This window comes from Lynx rufus, unplaced genomic scaffold (assembly GCF_022079265.1).
Source record: "Lynx rufus isolate CCGP_SWC_20201006 ecotype Redwood Valley unplaced genomic scaffold, mLynRuf1.p SCAF_4, whole genome shotgun sequence".
Lineage (NCBI taxonomy): Eukaryota > Metazoa > Chordata > Mammalia > Carnivora > Felidae > Lynx > Lynx rufus.
The window spans coordinates 130,633,771-130,657,701 of NW_025814856.1; the positions used below are offsets into that span (position 1 = coordinate 130,633,771).

Below are 23,931 nucleotides of genomic sequence, written 5' to 3' on the forward strand. Positions count from 1 at the left end.
TTTCGTAGGTTCTCTTTGAAAGCCAGGTTGCAAAATTTCCCTTCCATTCATAGTTATCTGGTAGTTTTTGTTCTTGTTGTTTTTTTTATCATGAGTGGGTGTTGAATTTTGTCAAATGCTTTATTTGCATCTTTTGAGATGATCAGGTTTCCTCTTTCTTAGTCTATTAATTTGGAAATTATGTTATATTGTTTTCATGTTAAACCAACCTTTAATTCCTGAAATAAATGTTACTTGGTCATAATATATTATCTTTTTTATGTATTGACAGATTTGATGTGCTAAAATTTTGTTAAGCATTTTTCCACCCATGTTTATGAACAGCATTAGTCTTAATTGTTTTCTTGTAACTTTGTTTTCATCACCAGGCATTCACTTCTAGAAGAAGAGTTTAAAGAAATTCTTCTAGCAGAAGGAAAAATGATACTATATGGAAATGTGGATTAATACAAAAGAATAAAAAATGCCAGTAGTAAAAATCCTAGATTTTAATCCAAGCTGATTTTAACAGATGTGCAAAAGCCTGCAACAGACCAAATATTTTTGAAAAAGACAAAGTTGACCAACTTGCACTACCTGATTTTATGACTCACTATAAAGCTATTTTAATAAAGACATCGTGCTAGTGGCATAAAGATACACAAAAGGGTTAATGGAACAAAATCGTCTAAAAATAGACCCACATTTACACGGTCCATTTATTATTATTATTTACAGAGCTGTCAAGGTAAATTAACTCAAAATGGATTATTTATCTAAATATAAAACCTAACATTCTAAAAATTTAAGGAGAAAATATAAGAGAAATTCTTCATCACATTATGTTATGCAAATATTTCTTAGAACAGCACATGTATGAATCATAAAACAATTAGTTAATTGAACTACAAAATTTAAATTTTGAGAGACGCTTTGGGAGACTCTTAAAATTAAAAGTTTAGACTGGTGGGAGATATTTATGAGACATATATCTGGTAAAGACTTGAATGCAATAAATATAAAGAGCTCTTGCATTTCAATGACAAAAAAACTGAATTTTAAAGATGGGCAAAATATTTGAACATACACCTTAGAAATGAAGCTATACAAACTATGACCAAAAACTTCATCAAAAGATGGTTAAGCCATTGGCCATTAACAAATGCAATGTCAAACCACCGTGGGATACCACCACACATATTAGCTAAAACTGCCAAGTCTGACCAATATGAAGAGTTGGCAATGATGTCGAACAAGCTGAGTTCTCCTGCAGTGCTGGTAGGAATGCAAAAATGGTTCAGACATTTTGCACAACATTTAATAATTCCTTCTAAGTTGAAACATACACTTACCATAAGATTCACCAACTGCACCCCTAGATGTTTACCCATGAGACATGAAAACATATGTGAATACAAAAATGTGTATGTTGATATCCACAGTGGTGTTATTTATAATAGCCCAAAACTGGAAATAACCAAATGCCTACAGACAGGTTAATGGATAAACAAATTGTGATATTATCCATATAATGGAATACTACTCAACAACGAAATGAAACAAATTACTCACACACGCAACAACATGGGTAAATCTCAGAAAGTATTATGTTAAGTCAGAGAAGCTAGATGTATGAGATTCATACGCAATGCTAGAAAAGGCAAAACTGTAGTGACATTAGGTACATCAGAGCTTGTACAAAAGGGGAACAGGGTGATTTAGGGGATTGAAATGTTCTCTATCTTGATTTTGTTATAACTTCATTGAACTATACACTTAAAATTGGTGAATGCTATTGTAGGTGAATCATATTTCAATAAAAATGGCTAAAAACAAAGTATTTACCAAACTAGGGGAGAGGAATGAATGCTCACTTACACACTCAGTTCTTGCTCAGCACGGGGTGGTATGTGAGAGATGAAATGCAAAGACCCATTAAGGAACAGTTCTTGTTTTGCAAAGAATTAATAGTCTAGTGGAGAAGATAGATATGCATAGAGCCAACTACAATATACTGATGATAAGTCAATAATAGATGTATAAATGGAATTTTTTATGCATAGGGGAGAAAGATGAATTCTGCAAGAGAAATCATGACAAAAACATGGCAACTATGTGGGGACTTAAGAGGTGATTAGGATTTTACTTATTTTTTTAATATTTATTTATTTTTGAGGGACAGAGCATGAGAAGGGAAGGGGCAGAGGGAAAGGGACATGCAGAATCTGAAGCAGGTTCCAAGCTCTGAGCTGTCAGCACAGAGCCGATGCGGGGCTCAAACTCACGAACCTCAAGATCATGACCTGAGAAGAAGTCGGATGCTTACCTGACTGAGCCACCCAGGTGCCCCAAGGGGGATTAGGATTTTAATAGGTGATCACAACTGCATAATTGTGAACTGTTCCTATATATTTAGGTGTGTCTATCCCTCCATCCACCTACCTATTCTTTCATCTTTCAAATACCACTGTATTTAGATAAATATATTAATATCCACCCTTTAGCTAAATAGATTTTGTCCATTAACCACTTCATCTGAGAAACTGAGAAACTGAGGAAATTAAATCTTCAAATTTAGATACAATTAAGGGTGAGCAACCATCCAGTTGCTTAGGTTTTCCATGTTAAAACTAGGAAAATTCCAGGCAGACAGGGAAGAGATGGTCACCCCAGATATATCAAAAAAGCTGTTATCATGATAGATACAAATTATATTGGTACATCAACCTCTATATAACTGGTTATCAAGCTCTCATTTGTTTTGATATTAGATTATAAAACATTATTCTCAGTTTTAAATACACTTTGCAGCAGATTTTTAGAGTTTACTCAACATGTTGTCAAGGCATCACCAAATGTCTGAAATAAAAGTCTGTTTTTCACTAGCTAGAACTAATAGAAAATAGGTTTAATTTATAGACATAATTTTACTTTTTTTTTCTATTGATTCTATAAAGGAAGAAAAGACGGGAGGTGAGAAGGAGGTAAGAAAAGAGCTGTAGACAAAATTGTGTATTGTAGAATAGCAACACTCCAGACTTTGTACCACAGAATTTATTGTCTTCTGCTTTACATTTAATAATTTCTGAAGAACAGCTAAGAGTAAATTTGGACTGTATGACACTGCATATTTGCTACATATCCTAGCTGCAAAAACTTAAATCTGATCCTATGAGAAACTTATCTACCTCAGTGTGTAACCTAGAGTAACAACAGGTGTCATCATAATAGCAGACACACACTCCAGCACCTGTAACAGTACCTACCGCTTAGTGGGAAGTAAATATTGTTGAATGAAAACAAAACAGACAGATTGTTAATTAAAGTTTATCGAACTACATACAGAAAAACTCCACATATTATGAAACTGTATTTCCATTACAGATCCTGTACAGTTATACTATTTTTTAAATCATTTTATTAGTCAGTTCAATAATGAGACGTTAAATGAAACCAGAGAACATTATGGAATTCAATATACCTTTGAGAGGATCAAATAAAGTCCTACATCAAAAAGGCATCAGCTTCTCCAAGCCTCCAAAAATGTGTACTTTTACTTAAACTACCACTAGTACCTCATTCTGTATTTCCTGCACCGCTTAGACAAATAATACTGGTAGAGGCCTAAAATGTAAAGACAAGGAAGGTATAATCAGTTAACCCTGTTCACATCTTCCCACATAAACAACTGTACCCCCTAAAGTAAAAAAGCTCAATGGGCTTTTTTGGTCTTTTATCTCAGGGTAAATAGCAGTTGCCTCCCCTGCCCTGACCGTGGGATGTGATACACATTTCTTCTGAATGGGTTGCAAAGCAAAGTGTCAGTTTTGCTTCCACACTTGGAGATGATTGACCATTCTGTTGATGAAAATCCTAGAGCATGCAAGAAATAGAAGACAACACAACTCTAAACAAAAATATGGAACAACATGAATTAGTAGTTATAAACACTTTCAGATAGAGCAAGTGTTAGAATAAGACCTTGACCAAAGAACACAGGGATAAACAGTGACTGCCTCTCTCTATATGACAGATTAGAAGTGAAATGGGCCAAACATGTATGTACTCACACATACACACCAACATTTCTTGCCTCAGTCATATACATGCTGACATATTTAAATGCTAGCAATGATATCTTTGAGAATTATGGGCACAGGCTATGTATGGTTGGGCACTTTTTGAAATCACTGATTATCCCCCCTATTAGTTTGTGGGAAGCTACAGAAATATCAGACACAATCATGTTACATAGCAGTAAGGCAATACTAAATGGTTCTTTTTTTTCCAAATAAATTTCTTATTGAGGAAGTCCTTCTTAACTATCTCTAGTCATCAACAGAGTACTTCTCCTCCTAAAGAAAGTCACCTAATATTGACTATTGACTAGGCTGGTCACTATACACACACACACACACACACCCTCTTATAACATTTCATGTTTGATATTTCTTATATTCCATGTTTAATACTGGATGAGCTACATCTCTGGGCCTCATTTTCTACATCTGTAAAGTGGGAATGAAAACAGCACTTACTTCATAAGCTTACTGTGAATGTTAAGTGCTTAAAACAGAGCCTCACAGATAGGAAGTTCTATAACTTCTAAGACATTATTGTTATTACTGCTTCTCATTATTGTTTGCTTTTAATTATTCCCTCTTTCATACCAATCTAAATCAACAAACAGGGCATTTTAGAACTAGAAACACCTTAGAGCTGACACAAGAAACCCAAAGCTCTAGGTCAAATTCACTGATGTTTATAATTCTATTCCCTACAAACTCAAGATGTGCATTTTCCCAGAAGCCTTCTTTTGCATAAACAAGGCCCTTAATGACAGTGAGAAAACACTGTTAATTCAGTTGTGGTCCCAGCTCTACCAAGGACAGCTGGTGAGCCCCAGGTAAGTCACCTTCCTTTTGGTGGCCTCAGCTTACTCATTTCTAAAATAAAGTGTTTGTACTTGAAGATTGCTAAGGTCCCTCTTAGTTCTAATATTCTCATTCAATAAATCCCTTAGTGTTCTTTAATGTATTTATATGACGTTATAAATTTGGCTTTTTGACACTTTAGAATTTATCTCTAGACACTTAACTAGATTATAAGCATCAGGATCCTCTAGGGCAGGATCTTTATTCTCCTTTCCTTTCTCTCCTTAGCACTTTGCTCATTCAGAAATTAGATGATTAGCCAAAAAATGTCCAGTGAGTGAAAAATAAAGGATTAATAAAGCTATCAGTACTTACAGAAGCAATCTGGAATTTTATCGATGTTGCACTTATATTTTATTAATACTACTACTTAATTAAAAAGCTGCTTCATTTTATCATGTAAAAGGATATTTTTAAGGGTACCTTGTACCCATGTACAAGGGTATTTTACAAACCAAATACCTTTATCCTTTTTGTGGTTTTGGATAGATGAATATAGGCCTTAACATGTTCAAAATCGGTGCCACTTATTTTCCTAATGCATCCATTAAGATTATAAACTTCTCCCTAATGCCGTAAGAGATCATTGTGTAGTAGTTTTGTGATTAAAAGGAAACATTTTTGTTTATTACTATTGTCAAGTGATATAGTGTTTTACCACAGAACAAATATGCATAGGTACTAAATGTCAAGGACCAATAAGAAGCAGTCAGAAGTGCTGAGTAGACCCCTCACTTTTAGCTAGCAACACTGTTGTATAAGCTCACTCAGACTGAAAATGAAATTTTTTACAAGGCAAAATTTAATTAACATTTTGTCATCACCATACTGTTCTGTTGTAAGCTGATTTTCTTCATCAAGCTGTTAGGCGTTTATATACTTAAGAGGCTAAGATGACCTTAGACTACCACATCTACTACGGAACATTAGTCTTAAGAATTACGTGTTCAAATTTGTAAAGGTCTAAAGGTTTTCAAGGCAGCTGTAAACACATACTCTTCCTGAAGTGGAGGTTTCGCAAAGATCTGGAATGCAACCACTAAGATATATTACAAAGTCAGAGGAGAAACAGGAAAAGTAAGAAAGTACAGGAGAATCACCAGATGTAATTGAAGTAAAAAGCAGAAGTCATTAATTTCTCAAGAGTGCCTTAGATGGTTTTAAAGCCCATTGTGGATGCATTAGCAGGATATCATTTTCTATTGCATGAGGAGTAATATCAAACCGAGGCAAGTTTTGTAGTAAATGAATGCCACAGCCATCTTTTGTGAAAAGGGGTCATTTTAATTTCAGAGTCTTCATTACATGGGAAGGTAACTGACTAAACTGAGAAGTAACATTTACAGTATAAATAAACTCAGTTCTCTTCAAAACACGTGATTATTATTCACATATTTACTTGCTGGGTTATCTCATATATTGAGATTTACATGATAGAATCTCAGCCTTTTCAACATCAGACAGGAGGAAAGCTTTGCTAAAACAACTTAAGGTTAGTAATTATGCATAATTTTAAATAATGTAAGGGAGGGTAATAAAAAGGGACTAATTACTTGAAGAAATACAGAAAATTAGATACAGAGGTGTTCAAATTTACATATCTATTTCCAGATGACAGTTAAAATGCAATGTATTTTATCAAGAAGTAAAAAAGTTGTATTGATGTACCCTACCTAATATCTGTGCCTAAAAAATTTATCCATCATAGAAAACTCTCCCAAAGGTCAGTATGATATTGCTAAAATGCTGGTAAAGTTATCAACCACCCCATAGTTAGTAAAGGTTGCAATGAAGAACCCTAATTTGGAGTTGAAACATTTTCTCATATTCAGTGGTAGGTATAGCACTGTATTCTAAGTCAAGAGCTTGCGTCCATTCAAGAGAAGTTACAGAATTTACAAGACAAAGAAAGGGAATGAGGGTCCAAAGATTCTTATTTTTATAAAACCTAAATGTAATTGTTTGGAATTCCTGGGTGGCAAACATGAAAATATCAACAACAGATTAACAGATTAAGGGAAAGTAAACTGAAGAAGCAATAGAAAAAGAGATAATGCACAGCACTGCCTGGTTTACTTATTGTTGAGGAGTCTATCCTCATCAATCACTACCAGTAAAGGTGGGGGGGGGAGGGAGTGAAAGTCATCCCCTTTTCCAACCTAAAACCCACTCCTGGTTGAAGTGAAAGGGTATGTTCAAATACCCTAACCTAGGTTAGCAAGTCCACCAAATTCTACTACAATCCTGTATAGTGTGCACCGAGCAATCACAATGACGCACAGGCACCAGTATCTAAGTAAAATGGAAAGAGGTGAAGAGGAGTTCTGGCTTGTTCAGTAACATGAGCCTTGGGCACACAACTGCTTTTAGTTGTAGAAATATAATGGAAATATAATAAACAGTAAAAAAGTATACTGGTTTTTAAGTTGAGTATGTATGGAGAAGGGTATCATTTTCTATACTTTTCTAGAGCCAATTTTTTATCTGAAATTAGTTGAAATCAAACACAGTTTAAAATCAAAGGAGGCCATCCTCATAGATCAGGCTATTAAAAGAGAACATATCAACAAATTTTGGGAACCTTCTCAGAGCATAAGTAATAGCTAAGGTCAAACTTGGGAATGATAACTCATTAACTAAAATTAAGGTTTCCACTTTGATCTAATATATAAAAAAAGAAGGTAATAGAAAAACATTTTAAGCCTCAGAAGTCAGGGAATTTTTTTTTCTTTTTCATCTCTGACAAAATATTGGGGAAACAGGCGTCATTTCCTTTTGAACACAGTTCCTATTCCAAACTCTGATAACCACAAAGTACAGAATAGGTTGGGCGGCGTTAGTAACATGAAGAAAACCTTGATCTCATGTCTTTCGTCATTATTTTTTTATATCTGTTCCAACCATTAATTCAGAACACGTACTTCATTTTAATTTCAGAAAACATAAAAGCTCAAATTTGAAAGCTGAAGTTTCAGAATTTACTTATTAAGAGTAAGTTATTCAGTTATTCAGGCACCTGGGTGGTTCAGTCGGTTGAGCGTCCAACATTGGCTCAGGTCATGATCTCATGGTTTGTGAGTTCGAGCCCACATGAGGCTCTCTGCTATCAGCACAGAACCCACTTCAAATCCTCTGCCCCCCTTTCTCTCTGCACTTCCCCAGCTCGTAATCCCTCTCAAAAATAAATAAATATTTAAAAATAAAAAGAGTAAGTTATTCAGATTACCACTGGCATGAAAACATGTAATGGAGCGTTCCACTAAGGGAATCATAAAAAAATTTCAAAACAGCTAGTTTGTTTTTAATAAAAACAGAATATAATTCTATAAACATATGCAATCTATTAGCCTTTATGATTAACATAAATATTATACTTATGGTACTTTAAGGAAGACATGTTCATATGCTATGTTTGGTAATGCTCATTAGTAGGTAAATGTTACCCACACAGCACAGCATTATATTTAGCATCAAGTGTAGATAGCCTAATTCAAATAAATTCATGTAAATTTAGATCAGTGAGCTCTCCTCTTTGTATTCCTTATTTATTTGTTGGACCGTATAATAAAATATTAACACAGTTACTGGTAAAGTATGGCAACACAAAAATTAATATTGGCTACATTAATCAAAAGTTCACAAAAATAGGGAAGTCAGGAAGTAACTCCCACATTTCCATTCCTCCCTTAATCATGTGAAAATTTTACCTAATGGATATTTTTCCATTTCTCCAAGTATGTTTTCAGCTACCATGAGACATACCAGCAGCACATTAGCCAACTTCTATACGTTTAGGCTCATTTTACAGAAGGATATGTCCACCACACTCGATGTTATTTCCATTAATGAGAATTTTTAACTAAATTTCCTAAAATGATTTATTTGTAAAGAATTTGATATTTCCATTAAATAACTAAATTCCTCACATAGTTTTGGGAGTTACCAAAGTGATGAACATTTTGTAAGTTGGGAAATGTCAGGATATAGAGAGTGTTAACAACAGTGGCATTGAAAATAAAACAAACGACCTGAATTTTCACTCTTACTGAAACAGTCAACCAGTTTAGGGGATTTTCTTCCTTGAATTTAATGAAATACTGAAGGTAACAATTATATAAAGAGTTTACCAAATCTATCCAATATCTTATTATATACCCTGAAATACCATTTTAATCTAAAACTTTCTATTCTTTATTTTAAGAATTTGTGATGGCTCCCAGATTTTAGAACATATACTTTAATAATGACACATAACAGGGGTGCCTGGGTGGCTCAGTCAATGAAGCATCTGACTTCAGATCAGGCCATGATCTCACAGTTTGTGAGTTTGAGCCCCGCATCAGGCTCTGTGCTGACAGCTCGGAGCCTGGAGCCTGCTTCGGATTCTCTGTCTCTCTATCTCTCCCCAACTGGTGCTCTGTTTCTCTGTCTCTCAAAAATAAATAAATGTAAAAAAAAAAGAAAAAAAAGAATGACATATAACAAAGATGTGTAAGACTTTAACTATGGCAATAAAGCACTGTATGATAAATCAAGTTTTAGTTACATCAGAAAATATCATAAATTAATATTGTTGCCATTACTTGGCTCAAATATTGCACTGAAGGGACATATTCAAATTGCTCACTTTAGCATGCATTCAATTATAAATGTATAATGTCATCACATAATTATGGCTGTTTTGAATTATGATTCACAGCTGGTATTTCTGGTATGATAAATCTTCCAGAAGATAATCCTGCTTATGGATTAGTGGCTAATTCTGATGGCCATGTACCACCTAAGGAAATTTAAATTAATGTATTCCTGGGGCTTATAAATTTTTGATATTCTTTTATTGAAGAAACATGTAAGTGCCTACAAGGTAAAATATATGAAACTAAGCCAAGTTGTGGTCAAAAGAATAAGTTTAAGGAAAAAAATAATAAAGCTTGATCTACTGAATGTTTCCAAAATGAGTAATAAATGTGTTTTTAAAAAAAGTTTAAGTTTGCACTTGCCTCAAAATGTGTCTTTGTGGGAGCTCATTCTATCCTTCTTCACTCTAAACATACAAATGTACCAAAGGGCAGCAATGACCTCTTCACTGCCAGATACAGTGGCTTTATCCAGTCCGCATTCTTTTAACTTGTCAGGGGCACATGTCAGGGGCACATGGCAAAGTTAAACTTTTTGGAACTATGTCTTCCTTTGGTTTCCAAGATACCACTTTCCTGAATCTCTTCACTCTGCCTATATTTCTGACTGCTCTTTTCAAGAGTCAAACGTTGATAGATCCCAGGATCCTGAACTTGAGAAGCTACTTTCCTCATTCCATTTGCACTCCCTGATGGGGTTTTACGTACTCTCACAGCTCCAACCACCACCTATACTCACATGACTTCTGATCTGTTTTTGGCCAATGCCTTTCCTTGGAATTTCTACTGGGGCGCTGACACCTGGACATCACACATATTATCAGAGAGATCTGAAGCAATCTAAAATAGTTAATGTTAAGAGCATAGATTCTGGAACCAGAATGCCTGGGTTTGAATCCCAGGTCCAATAGCTGTGTGAATGTGAGCAAGTCATTTAAACTCCCTGTGCCTCAGTTTCTTTATCAATAAAATAGAGACTGTCGTCATCATCATCATCATCATCATCTACCTAATAAGGCTGCTAGAGGGTGAAATGAGCTTAGAATGGAGCCTGGCACATAATAAGTGTTGAATAAAGTATTTGTTAAATAAATAAGTAACAAAATAATTTAAGACCTTTAAAATACCCCTTATAATCAATCCTCTTATGTACACTTGTATTGGTAAAGCCACATGTCTTGAATACTAATATGGCCATCATATATAACATTTAAAGATTTTATCTCCCGGAAAAGGTGATATCACACGGTGATATCTCAGCTTAAGGCACTTGAGGGAAACAATGAGCTCATACAGAAAGCTAGATGCTGGCAAGGGTCATTGGTCCTTGGTAAGCAAGAAGAAACAAGGAGGTAGGGAAGGCTAGGTAAGAGTTGATCTGTTTAAGACTCTGCCTGGGATCTGAGTGGTGACCATCAACATCCTGAACAGCACGCCCTGCCCAGCTCCAACAGATAGCTGACATCTAAACTGGGACTTCAGTATTTTTAAAGAAGTTTATAAATCTCAACTTTTCTCTGTTGCCTCTAATCCATGGTAACTTTGCCTCTTCCCACATTCTGGTATCCCAAGGCTAGGAAAAACAATAAGGAAGTGAAAGACAGCTACACACTTTAAACGGGTAGAGATGGGAGGCTTGTTCACTATACTCTAGCACCTAGCAGAGCGCCTGGCACATGACTGGAGCTCAAGAAATAGTTTTTGACTAAAAAGATAAGTATCAAAAGTGAAGCAGGAAGAAGTCCAATTCCTATTTCTACAGCTCATTCTGTTGACTCTATTTGCCTAAGAAACAACCATATCCCACACGGCACCCACCTCACCCCATCCACACACATTCCAGTAATGCTTAACAGTAGTAGCTGATTTCCCAATCTGTGGTGGGTTCCAAGGGCATCTATTATATCTTCCACTAATTTTCAATATTTGAAAAGAAAAACTGATATTGGCTCCTTTTTTTAAAGATCTCTTTTGAATTAAACATACCCAACAGGTTGATTTTTAAAAAGTAACAAGAAAGTGACAAAGAGTTTTAATAGAGTACAGTAATGCAGAATTATAATGAACTCAGCCAAGAAGCCTAGGTTTTCATGGCTACTTAGTGTCCCCCCTTCTTACCCCTCCTGCTCCCAACATTACCATGTTAACAGTTTATTCATACAGTACTCAAAAAATGCCTGTAGGAAAATACATAAACATTAAAGGAGATGCAAATTTGACATCTGCCACTTCAGTCTTGCAGAATTTTATATTCTCCATCTTAGCTGAATTTGTGATTTTTCTTTAGGTATGAACTGATTCCTTCTAAATAAATACAATGGTTTAAAAATTAGCTATAAAAAGAGAACAAACAGAACAGTAAAAAGCAGTGTTTCAATACTGAAAAATGCCAGTATTATTGCATGACCCTTGATATAACAATTTTTAAGTCTAAAACAGAAGTATTATATCAGTGGCCTTCCTCACGTGACCTCTGCAGAGGCCACATGAAGAAGTTCTAGTTAATGTGTTCCAGCAAAAAAGTAGCAAAGAAGACAGTATTTTAATTACTAAATATGAGATGAAAACAGGTGTGGACAAGAATATTAAATAGAGATCATCACTCAGGCTTCAATTATTAGAGAATGGTGAATAATTTGTCAGCTCTTTTGTTAGTGAAGGGATTTGATAGACATGTGTAAGAGAGTGCATTTGATAAAGATGTGTAAGAAAGGTACTGATCCTTCAACAAAGATAATAAAACACTGAGGCACTCACCAAACTAATTCTTGTCGTTCAGTATCAAGCAAAAGATATTGTGTCAAGCAAGTGGGTTCTCTGAACCAGTTTCAGTGGAGTAAAACTACTGTTCTTTAGATGCCTTTTGAACTATCTGAAACGTCATCGTCATTTGCTCAACATTGTCATTAAAAGCGACATTTCCATCTCATCTTCCAAGAGCAAGGAATGAAGAGGATGGAAAACAATAAGCCAATGATGCTTTTGACCTCCAGAAACTTAGACTTTAATACTGCACACACTCTGCAATTTTGGAAACCTTTATGAGCAAACCAGATCAGCCATTCATCAACCTACTGTCTTCTTTCAAACAAAGACATTCAAAAACCAATTCAAAATTGGTTAATGAGTGACAGAACAACAACAAACTCAGACAAGACTGATGGAAAACCAAAACAATCAACAAACAAAAACTAACAACTGATTAAATTGGAAACTGTTTTATACCATCAAGTGTGTGTATGTTAAGTGAAATAAATGATGATCATTTTGAAGTGTGGACAGCACATAACTGACAATGCAGGATGCTATCTGATTATAATTGTTTTATCATTTATTTATACTCTACCTTGATTTAAAGCAGCTTACAGAGATGTGAATAATATAATGAGAAAAATAATTTAAAAGTGAGAAAAATAAGGTAGAGAGAATATAAACATAGAAAAGTATGAAGGAGACAGCAAGTGAGATTAATATATAAATTGTTGTAATGAAATCCTGCTAGAAGGAAGTGCTAAAAACAACTCACAAGCTGTACCCTCAGCTTTCAGACACAAAGATCACAGCAGCTGTAAGGTCAAGCAAAACCTGCTTCTCTGCAGAAGCACAGCTATTTGGCTTACTAGTTAGCCTACTTGGCCGAAGCAGCAAGAGTCATTCTTGATTTTTCCTTTTCCCTCACATTCCACGTTTTCCATTAGTAAACTCCATAGGTTTTACTGCCAAAATATATCCTCAAAATATGCCCACTCTTCTCCATTTCCAGTGTTGCCACCCTAATCCACTACACTACGCTCTCTCATTTAGATTATTCAGAGGGCCTCCTGTGTGGTCTCCCTACAATTTATTCTCTACATAGCAGACAAAAGAGTCATTTAAAGACACCAATCTAATCTTGTCACTCATCCATATAAAACATTCCATGGCTTCCTATTGTACTTTTAATCAATTGCCAGCCCCTCACCATGAGTTTTGGTCATCTGGACGTGGACTACCTCTTTGAACTCTTCTATGACTCTCCCTCTGGCCCAGCATTCCCCAGCATATTTGTTCTCTTCTTCAAAAGATGACAAGTTCATTCATGCTTCGAGGCCGTTGCTCTTGCCTGGAACACTCAGTCCTTAACCTTTAGCATGACTAATACTTTTTTGTCAGGGCTCACTTCAAATACCGAGAACTTCACTAAAAACCCAAAGTAAATGTGAGCACACACACACACAGACACGCACACAAGTAGTCAAATAACCCAGTTTTATTTTCTGCACAACACTTCTAAATATAATTATCTTATTTATTTCCTTGGCCATTTGTTTGTTGTCTGTCTCCCTGCTGTCAACTAAAATGTACACTTGCTGTGAGGACAGAATTTGTCAGCCCCATAACATGAAGTCAGAGCTCAACACAATGAAAATTCCAGACACTAAGATCAAGAGAAACTTCTCCACAATAAATGACAGGCTTTTTTTCTCTTAAAATATATGCCATCATTGACATGACCATTTATATTTCAGTAAAAGCAACCGTATAGGAGGGGTGAATGCCAGGGAATGTATTACCAGCATTCAGCTCCCTGTGGTCTGATATAATCAATGCATAGATCTTAAGAGTGTATAAAAGGATCGCTGAACTTCATATTCTTCACAAACTCCTGCTTCTCTCAGCCAGGATTTTTAAAGGAGGAGCAATGAATTCGAAAATCTGCTTACCATGAAAAGTAGCTACTCTAGGCAGCCAAGGTATGGCAAATACGGTGCATTAATTAGTCCATCCTAATGGAAAAGTAGGAAATAACCTACCTTCACTCCATTCCTACCTGAACCAAGGCCCCAACAAATAGATTTTATAAGAAGGCAATTTTGGAAAGATTTTCAGCCAAGATCACACTGTGATTTCATGCTTTGAGGTCATGCCTCTGTGACAAACACAAAGCAACACAAGATAAATATGAGAAGAGCAAATTAAAAAGAAATTCCTGTGTTAAAAAAAATCAACATCTCAACATAAGTCAACCATCCTAACCCTTCCACCTATACAAAGCATCTCTACTCCAAAAATAATAAACTGCACAGCTTACATATAAGCGATGCCCCTTTTGAGTTGTCTGGAACAGCCTCCAAGAACAGAAACACCAAGGAGTCAAGGAGCCTGAGGCTCCCGACTGCTGGCCTCCAGATCCAGAAGCACATAAAGGCAGCTGGGAGTTACAAACTGCGTGACCCAGAAAGCAGGCTGGAGGCAGTGCAAATTACTAGCCAGACAGCAAAAATGGTGGGGATATAGAGTAGGCAGAATATAATGGCTCTCTAAAAACATCCATATTCTAATCCTTGGAACCGTGAACATGTTATATGACTTGGCAAAGGGGAATTAGGTTGCACACAGAATTAAAGCTATAATCAGAAAACCTCAAAATAGAGAAATTATTTTGGATTACCCAGTGGGCCCAATGTAATTACTATGGTCCTTAAAAATAGAATCAGGAGGCAGAAGAGCCCGTGTCAGATTGATGCTTTATAAGAAGTCTGGTGAGGCCATTGCTGGCTTTGAAGATGGAAGGGGGTCACAAGCCAAGGATGCAAAGAGCCTCTAGAGGCTGGAAAAGCCAGGAAACAAATTCTCCCATAGAGTCTACAAAAGGAACACAACCCTGCAAACACCTAGATTTTAGCTCATAAAATACATGTCAGACTTCTGACTATAGAACTGTAAGATAAAAAATCTGCGTTGTTTCAAGCCACTAAATTTGGGGTAATTTGCGACAACAGCAATAGGAAACTAATACAGATTGTAATTAAAACCTCTCACACAATAATGCAGGCAAAAATATCAAAATACATTTTAAAATAATAAGGATAAAAAAGAAATCAAATAAAATAACATTGGAGAAAAGTAGTCACCAGAAAAAAAAAATATTAGTATAATCTAAAATGACTTGAAAATAAGGACAGTTTTTAAATAAAAAAGATAAGAGAAAGAAAATAAGGATAGTGTTTGAATCAAAAAGATGAAAGAATAAGTTCATATGATGAAGCATAAGAAATTTAAAACAGGCAGAAATTAAAGAACACCATGTACACATTTTAAAAAACTAGAAATTTGGAAATGAAAATGTGACATAAAATAAAATAAAAATAGATTGAATAACCTGTACACTTACCATATAATCAAAGAAAGAATGGAATACGTTTCAAATAGAATTGAGAAAAGACTCAGAATGCATCCCAGAAAGATAATGCAATAGGAATGTGACAAACCATTTAAAGGACATGGAGGGGAGCCTGGGAAGGTCCAACACACATGCAACAGGAGTTATACAAGGAGACAAAAGTGATGAAGGTAAAGAAAACAAACATCAGAAGAGATAATGGATAAGAAGTCTCCAGAACTGAAGAAGGTTATGTGGGAATTTATACACTGAGGATCAAACAAGAAACCAAAAAAATAAATCAACCTGTAGAATCATCGAAGATGGTTATATGTCAAGATAAAGACAGAAGCTTAAATGCTTCCAGAAAGAAACAATCATCTATAGAAGATGATGATTAGACCAGGAACAAATTTCTCATTAGCAACAGATTACAGAAGACTATTAAATATTACCTTCAAGATGTTGAAGGAAATAGAACGTTACAGCACTTAAACTAGTGATCAAGAATGAGTCAAGTAAAGGATGAATACCAGGCATAGATGGATTTAGCATAAAGTAATGAAATGTAAGCATCAGTTTCCTCATGTGCACAGGCACCTACCTATGATGCTGGGAGTTGTTGGAACTTGCAGAGTGTTCCAGACAGACAGGGCAATACATGTTCATGAGACAATTCTGGAAAACTGCCTACAGAGATTTCAGAAGGAAAGAACCTGAATTTCCAAGGCTTGAGTGATTATTTGGTCTTCTTTTCTTATTCTAAAAACAAAACAAAACAAAACAAACAAAACAAACAAAAAACACTGTTCCATTCCTAATTCTGTATTTTATTAAAATAAGGGCCCAAAGTGATTACCTGTAGGCTCCATAAAACCAGAGCTGCCCTTGACTTCAGCAAAAAGAAAAGTGAACCCAGAGAAAGTAAAAGTAGTAATCATAAACAAGGAAATCAGGAAAGTGTTTTCAAAGGCTTAACTGATAATAGGGAATTAAAAATAAGTAAATTTTGTATTTAAACAAGAGGGGTCAAACTATTCTAACTGATATTAACATGGGTGGTTTAGAGGTACTATGTGCCCTTGTAAAGAAGACGACAGTGTAAGTGTGGAGAATCACTGGCCTCAAAAGCATAAGCTTATAATTTATATAACCAAAAAAAAAAAATCTAGGACAGTTTTTGGATGTGGTAGCTATTAACTGAACCTTTTTATAATCTGGGAGTAGCAAAGAATTGCTCCCTTTACAAATGAGATTGTTGGCTCTGCATCCAATCAAACTGGGTCACACTCTTAGGGCTGGCAATGGGGAATGGGTTAGCGAGGCTCAGCTTCTGCCATCAGGAGAAATCCTTAAAGCCCTCAGAGGGTAAGACATTTTCCCTTAGTGCTTAGTCTGCTCAGGATGATACTAGCTGTTCAGTAATATGAAGCATCACCAGGACCACTCAGAGAATAGCCTGAAAGCCCTTCACATATTACGTGGAGGAAGTGTTTCATAGAACAGAGTCATATGGTAACTACTTTTCAAAGTTAATGTCATTCAATAAAAAAGACACTGGACTGGTAAATAGGGGAAACTTAGCTTTTCCTCACCCTCTTTTACATCTGCTACAATCTTTTTTAATGTAGATTGTTATTCCTGCCTAGAAAAGGAAATGAAGGCACCTACCTCAGAGGAAATAGTATAAAATAAACTAAATCAGAATCATAAACTAAAGTGAGCCTAGCTCTTCAGAGAATATACTCCATTTGCCATTTAAGAGGTATATAGAAAATGTGTGTGAAATGACGTACTAACAGATAACAATACGTTACCAGTGTTGAGATTACATTTAAGGCTCTCTCCTCTGTGGACTGCTGATCAGTTTAAGAGGAAAAGGGATATAGTAGGGTTATGTTTCTCTCTGCCTGAGGACAGTGAAGAAACCTACAGAATCCAATTTCAAAAAGAAAGAACAAGAGAGCAAGCAAGTGTTCACTGCCTAGTGAGCCACTTTTCCTAGTGGTCGTATTAAAAAAAAAAAGATAGATATTAAGCATTCTGTATTCACCACTGTCTTAGCATTTCATCATCATGAACTGGAACAGCCCGTGAGTGCCCTGAGACCAGGGGCTATGTTTAGTCATCAGTTGTATCCCCAGTACGTACCATGGATACATGATACATAGAAAGTGCTAATAATACTGGTAGAGTTAATGAACAAAGGGAACCACATGTGTATAAAGTTAGAAAATCCATGGAAGGAAGGGTAACTGCTGACTACAATATATACAACTAAAGATGATTCTTGAGCTAATTCAAAGGGGTATCTAAAAAACCCTGGCAACATCTATAGTCACCGGTCAGTGCTACTTTACGAGATGCCAAGGGGTTCAGTAAGAGAGACTGTTACAGTGACTAGGAAGCAGGGAAGTTCACAGTCAGGAAACCAGATCCCACCACTTGTTGTCAAAAGTCTTCACGAGAAGGTATTAGTGAACCAAAAGATACTCATTTTCTATAGCTTCCTTACAAACAGAATAGATAGATAACACACATTAGTAATTAATTACATGTTGAGTTAGAATGCTTAGTAAATTAAATCATAAATCCCACTATTTAGAAACCACTCAATAACTGACTAAAGAACTAATAAATAATTAAGTCACCAGTTTCATGAAAGCCTCCATTTTTTAAGAACAATATCAGCTTTTGAGTTTCTCTGAAGGCGTGGTTGGTAATCCTGGCTGCACACCAACCTGAGCCCCAAACTTTCCACTTGGATTGATACGAGCAGAAGTATTCTTCAAAGCCCCTAAATGATTGTAATGCAGCGATCCCCAAAACTATCTGCACCATAGAATTAGCTGGGAATCCTTTTGAAAATTCCAAACCTGGGCCACACTCCTGGATAATTAAATCGCCCTCTGGAAGTGGGGCCCAGGCATCAGCATTTCACGAAGCTTCCTGGGGAATTCCAATGTAGAGGCAAGTTTGGAAACCACTTACCTAAAGGGCCTGAGTCTTGGTGAAACTTTTTAACCATGTAACCACTAAACTGTAATTGATCAGAGATCCACTATGCCCATAAGTAGGAATGCTAAAGACAAGGTCCCAGAGCAACTGATGGAGGTAAGAAACGTACTACCTCTCAAGTGTCACAGAGAAATATTTTTATGAGGTTTCAGTGAAAGAGATGGAAAAGAACCTTCATATACAGAATTACTCTAAATGTTCCTGAGACTTATTTAAATACGGACAAAACAGGCATGCTCAGCATTTTATTGAAACATAAAGCAACTGTTCTTCATTCAAGTCTGAAAAGTCAGGACATACGTCTGAGGAATATTTTGCCAGTTCCCATATGGTATTTCTTTAGCGATTTGCAAATGGGACTCAAATGTTAATGTCCATCCAAGGAAAAAGAGAGGAGACAGAGAGGATAGCCAGTATCAGAGAAGACAACAAAAGCAACAGGAAAATGAAATGCAGGTGTATTTTACTTTGCAAATTATCTGGTTATTTCACTTAGGACAACAATGAATTAGCACCGACAATGATCTTGAGGTAGGAGCTAAGTGACTAGTCCCTTTGTTAAAAGATCCTCAGTGACTCTTTTCCTTATTTAAGGAAACCATGAGGCACAAAATGAGTTGGGATAACACTGGCCAGAACTCCCTTCCCAGCTTTTGAGAATGGTTTTGCAGATTAGCTCACGATACCCAACCCCTAAACTCTGCAATACAGGATTGTTCCAACTTCCATTTAAACTGACAACTGCCCCACAGCATAGAACCCAAGTAACTGCACCTTCTTGGGCTCACTCAGATTTGAGACTTTCATCCTTTGTATTCCATGTGTGAAAAGAGACCATAGCTTTTTATTTTTTTAAGTGACTATGGTAATCTCGAAAATTACCATTGGGGGGGCGCCTGGGTGGCGCAGTCGGTTAAGCGTCCGACTTCAGCCAGGTCACGATCTCGCCGTCCGTGAGTTCGAGCCCCGCGTCAGGCTCTGGGCTGATAGCTCAGAGCCTGGAGCCTGTTTCCGATTCTGTGTCTCCCTCTCTCTCTGCCCCTCCCCCGTTCATGCTCTGTCTCTCTCTGTCCCAAAAATAAATAAACTTTGAAAAAAAAAATTTTTTAAAAAGAAAATTACCATTGGGTAATTACCATTGGGAAAATACCATTGGGTAGAGCTATGTACTGAAGTCAGTTTTTTATTAAAATATACTTCTCTAGATCATTTATTTGATCAGTTATAAGTATTAGTAGCTAAAAATGCTGCTGCAGTCAGCACATGATACAACAAACTGATTCAAGGCCCGTTCTTCTACAGTGACTCTATGAGCTGTGCCCCCTGAGACGAGCGGTAATGCCACGGAAGGGTATCAGAACATATCCAAATACCAGCTACATCGGTTAGAAATCTAAGAAAAATCATCTACTAAGTGGACTCAGAGTTGTTACACTGGCATTTTCCCAATCACTAGCAGAGACCAACTTAAATATATACCATTACATCTGATACCCAAATACCCCCAGGGCCTCTTTTAAAATCACAATATTAAAGAAGCTGCTCTGTTTAAAATTTAGGGCATTGATTTTTATGATACTTCTAAAAAGTGTTATGGGATATTATGACTTCTGTCCATAATTAAGCGGCTTTATATTCCCTTTAAAATTCTGATAACTGATTACTCTCAGTAAGAAGTCAGTCATTTCCTTAGAACATCATTTCCCTTTGATTCACCTAAATTCTACATTACTTACTGAATTTTCTTTCTTTGTAAAATAGTGTGTAAAAGAGGATATTAAATTTGGTCTCTTTGTCCCAATTTACCCGAAGCCCCAAAAGGTTGAGAACGAAAGTTTTCCAAGTAAAGTACTTCTAAAACGAATGCCGAAACACAGGCAAAATGCTGGCTCGCTTGTACAGGACTTGCAAAGGGCGAGGTAAAAAAAGTTTTCTGGTTTAGCTTCCACTTCAAGGATATGAAGGTTTCATCTCTTTGGAAAAACAGCTCCTTGGGGAAGTTTATTAAAGGGCTGGGAATCAAAGCAGCCATTGGAACATACCATTTGGGATCACAGTGGACCCAGTGGCCAGATCTCCACCTAGAAATCTGAGGAATAGAACTCATCTCCTAGACAAAGGTTTGAGTTTTGAGTTCCCCCTGGACCAGGTGTGAGGAAGATGGATAAGAAGGGCCAGGGTACATTCTCAAATTTGAGATTTCTTTCTTTCTAATTATGGCATTAAGGTAAATGATTTTGCTCCAAAACAGTTTCGTTTTTAGGAATGAAGTATGTAATAAGCATTCAATAAGTTCTTGGACAATTCTGGATCCACGCAAAAAAACCCGTCTCTAATTTACCCCAAAGCTTTCACTGTACAGAATTTGATGTTGCTGGAGGCAGTACAGCAAAGAACCTGACATATTGTGAAGCTAAATTCACCATATTTTAAATTGTTGCTCTGTCATTTCTGGTTTCTAAAACTTTGGTATAAATTCAATTAACCTCTATGTGCTCAGCTCTCCCATCTATAAAATAGGGATGATAAAACCTATTATTAATAATAAAAACAGGGGCACCTAAGTGGCTCAGTCAGTTAAGTGTCCGACTCTTGATTTGGGCTCAGGTCATGGTTTCATGATCATAAGATCGAGCCCCATGTTGGAGCTCTGGGCTGGACATGGAGCCTGTTTAACATTCTATCTCTCCCTCTGCCCCTCCCCAATTCACACCTGCGTTCGCTCTCTCTCTCTCTGTCCCCTCCCCCTCTCTCTCTCCCTCTCTCTAAGGAAAAAAGCAAAAAAGAAGAGAAAGAAAAGGAAAAAAAAAAGAAACAAAATAAAAAAACAAAAGAAAACAATAAACCCCATATAAAGTTTCTGCATCATAGCACAAGGTACCGAAAATTGTAGTCCACCCTCTGTCCCTTCCTTCCTATTGATGTAGTCTTTCTTTCTTTAGGTATGTTAATGTTACACAGTCTGGTTTAAAGTGAAAAACCTTTTTCTGCTTTTTGCCTGGCAGATTGCCAGTCTCCTTAGAGTAATGTTGCCAGATTTGTGAATTATCTACTATGTGTGGATTTGAGTAGTTGAAGTCTCAGTTTTATAGATGACTCAATGTTGGGCCTAATTACTGCCTAACTAGGGATGCAAGCCTAAAAAATACATCCCTTTGGGTTCAACCACATTTGTGCTTAATGTGTACAATATCCTTTCAAAAGTATTTTTTTAGCCCCTAAAACATGCCTTGTGGCATTCATGGGATAGCTCTAAAGTATATCGGGAGGCACCTGGGTGGCTCCGTAGGTTAAGCATCTGACTTCAGCTCAGGTCATGATCTCATAGCTTTTGAGTTTGAGCCCCACATTGGGCTCTGTGCTGACAGCTCGGAGCCTGGAATCTGCTTTGGATTTTGTGTCTCCTTCTCTGCCCCTCCCCTGTTCACTCTCTGTCTCTGTCTCTGTCTCTCTCTCTCTCTGTCTCTCTGTCTCTCTCTCTCTCAAAAACAAATGAACATTAAAAAAATAAAATAAAAAATGGGTTAATTGAAACACACCGGATACATTCAAGTTGTTTTAGTGATCAGGCCTCTTGTCTGGAAAACTTCAGTGAAAGCAAATGAGCTGATTACAGGAAAAGAAATTAACAAATGAGAAAGCTGACTTAAGAGTTATTGGAAACAATGGATGAAAGAAACATATTCAGCATCCTACGAAGGGAGAATGTGAGATAGTTTCTGGGTTTTTTTTTCTAATGATCTAAGTATTTTTATACAACTCCTCCACTTGAAACACAAAGGCAAAGAGAGGCTAGCACATGACTGTTCATTTCTATTTTGTCAGCATTTTTACTAAAATCATGCTTTGTTTTTCTCTTATGTCACTAAGTTATTTTGTTTCTGAGACCACAGTATATTTCCCCTGGGGAGCCTGAGAAAGGCTCCAGGGAACATTCCTGAGTAAATGCATCTAGTGAATGGAACACAGGACAAAGAAACCTGGGATCAGTCTTGGTTCTGTGTATTCTGAAGAGTCATGTCTATTCTTATTATCATCAGGAAACATTTCTAAAGTGTTTTGAAATCCTTAAATAAAAAATACCCTATAAATATAAGGCTGCTTATTTTTGTATAAAAATTCTCAGAGATTTATTAAAGCTCACACTCCCATACTTACAAAATCTCTTGGGGAAAAAAAAAGACATTTGAGAAGTGTCTACCTTTTGAGACAAAGGTTGGATGTTACATGAAAAGTAAATTTACTTTGTGACTAATCACAGTAGTGTAAAAAAAAATCTTCGAAGTAGTCATATATTGAAATGCCTTTATTTTGAAACCTTAGATTGTACCAGTTTAAGAAGAATCATGATTAATTATAAGTGCTGCTTTTTTAGAACAGGTAATAAAGAATATTGGTGTTACTAGCTCGCAGAGAAAGGAGAGATTTTATAGTCTTGTTCCCCCTTCTGAACAGGTGTTTGATAACCAGTTTAAGTTTGGGTTTGGTCATCACCCCTGTTCTTTCCCTCTCCTCCTAATGGCATCTTTCCCCCCATACCACAATTCAGCATCACATAAACTGAACTCTGTAGCAGAGAGCAGACAATAACCTATAGTCAAAAAAGAATGTTAAGAGATACATCTGGATAGGAGACTCTACTCTGTGTAAAATGTAGCAAATGATCTTCTGATAAATAGGTGTATCTCTGTTGAATCAATTCTACAAGACTTAGCAGGAGGGAACTGTATCAGATTATAGAATATTAAAACCCCTAATTGCTAAACAAATTAATCATGTTGTATTTGGTATTTTAATTGAAATTAATCAAGGTCTTTATGGTAGTAAGGTAAGGTAATCCAGGAAAAAAACAAATCATTTCCAAAAAGAAATTAGATTTATATGAATCATTAGTAAGAGAAGAATCAATGAAGTGGTAATTTGCAATAGAAGGAAAGAAAAAATGAGTCACTAGGGAAAGAAGCAAATCAGTGCACTAAAATCTTTAAAACCACCATCTTCTTTATGAAAACATATTTTTAAGACGACACTTAAAAAGAAATCTATTTGATACATTTCAACATATAGGCACTTAAAATTCATCAACATACAGATATATCAAATGTTTTTTTTAATCTATGCCTGAGAGACAGAAGATTTTTTAATCGTTTGTTTTGACTTTTTAAATGTCCTTTTCTCTCTTTCTGCTAGTTTTTAACAATGACAAAACTTCACTGTCTTG

The 23,931-nt window shown here is 36.2% G+C and overlaps 1 protein-coding gene across 1 annotated transcript in view; it reads right to left on the bottom strand.

The window, feature by feature from the left end:
- Positions 1–23,931, bottom strand: part of IMMP2L (inner mitochondrial membrane peptidase subunit 2) — an 878,078-nt gene that overhangs the window by 348,048 nt on the left and 506,099 nt on the right. The gene's annotated exons all lie outside the window — the stretch shown is intronic.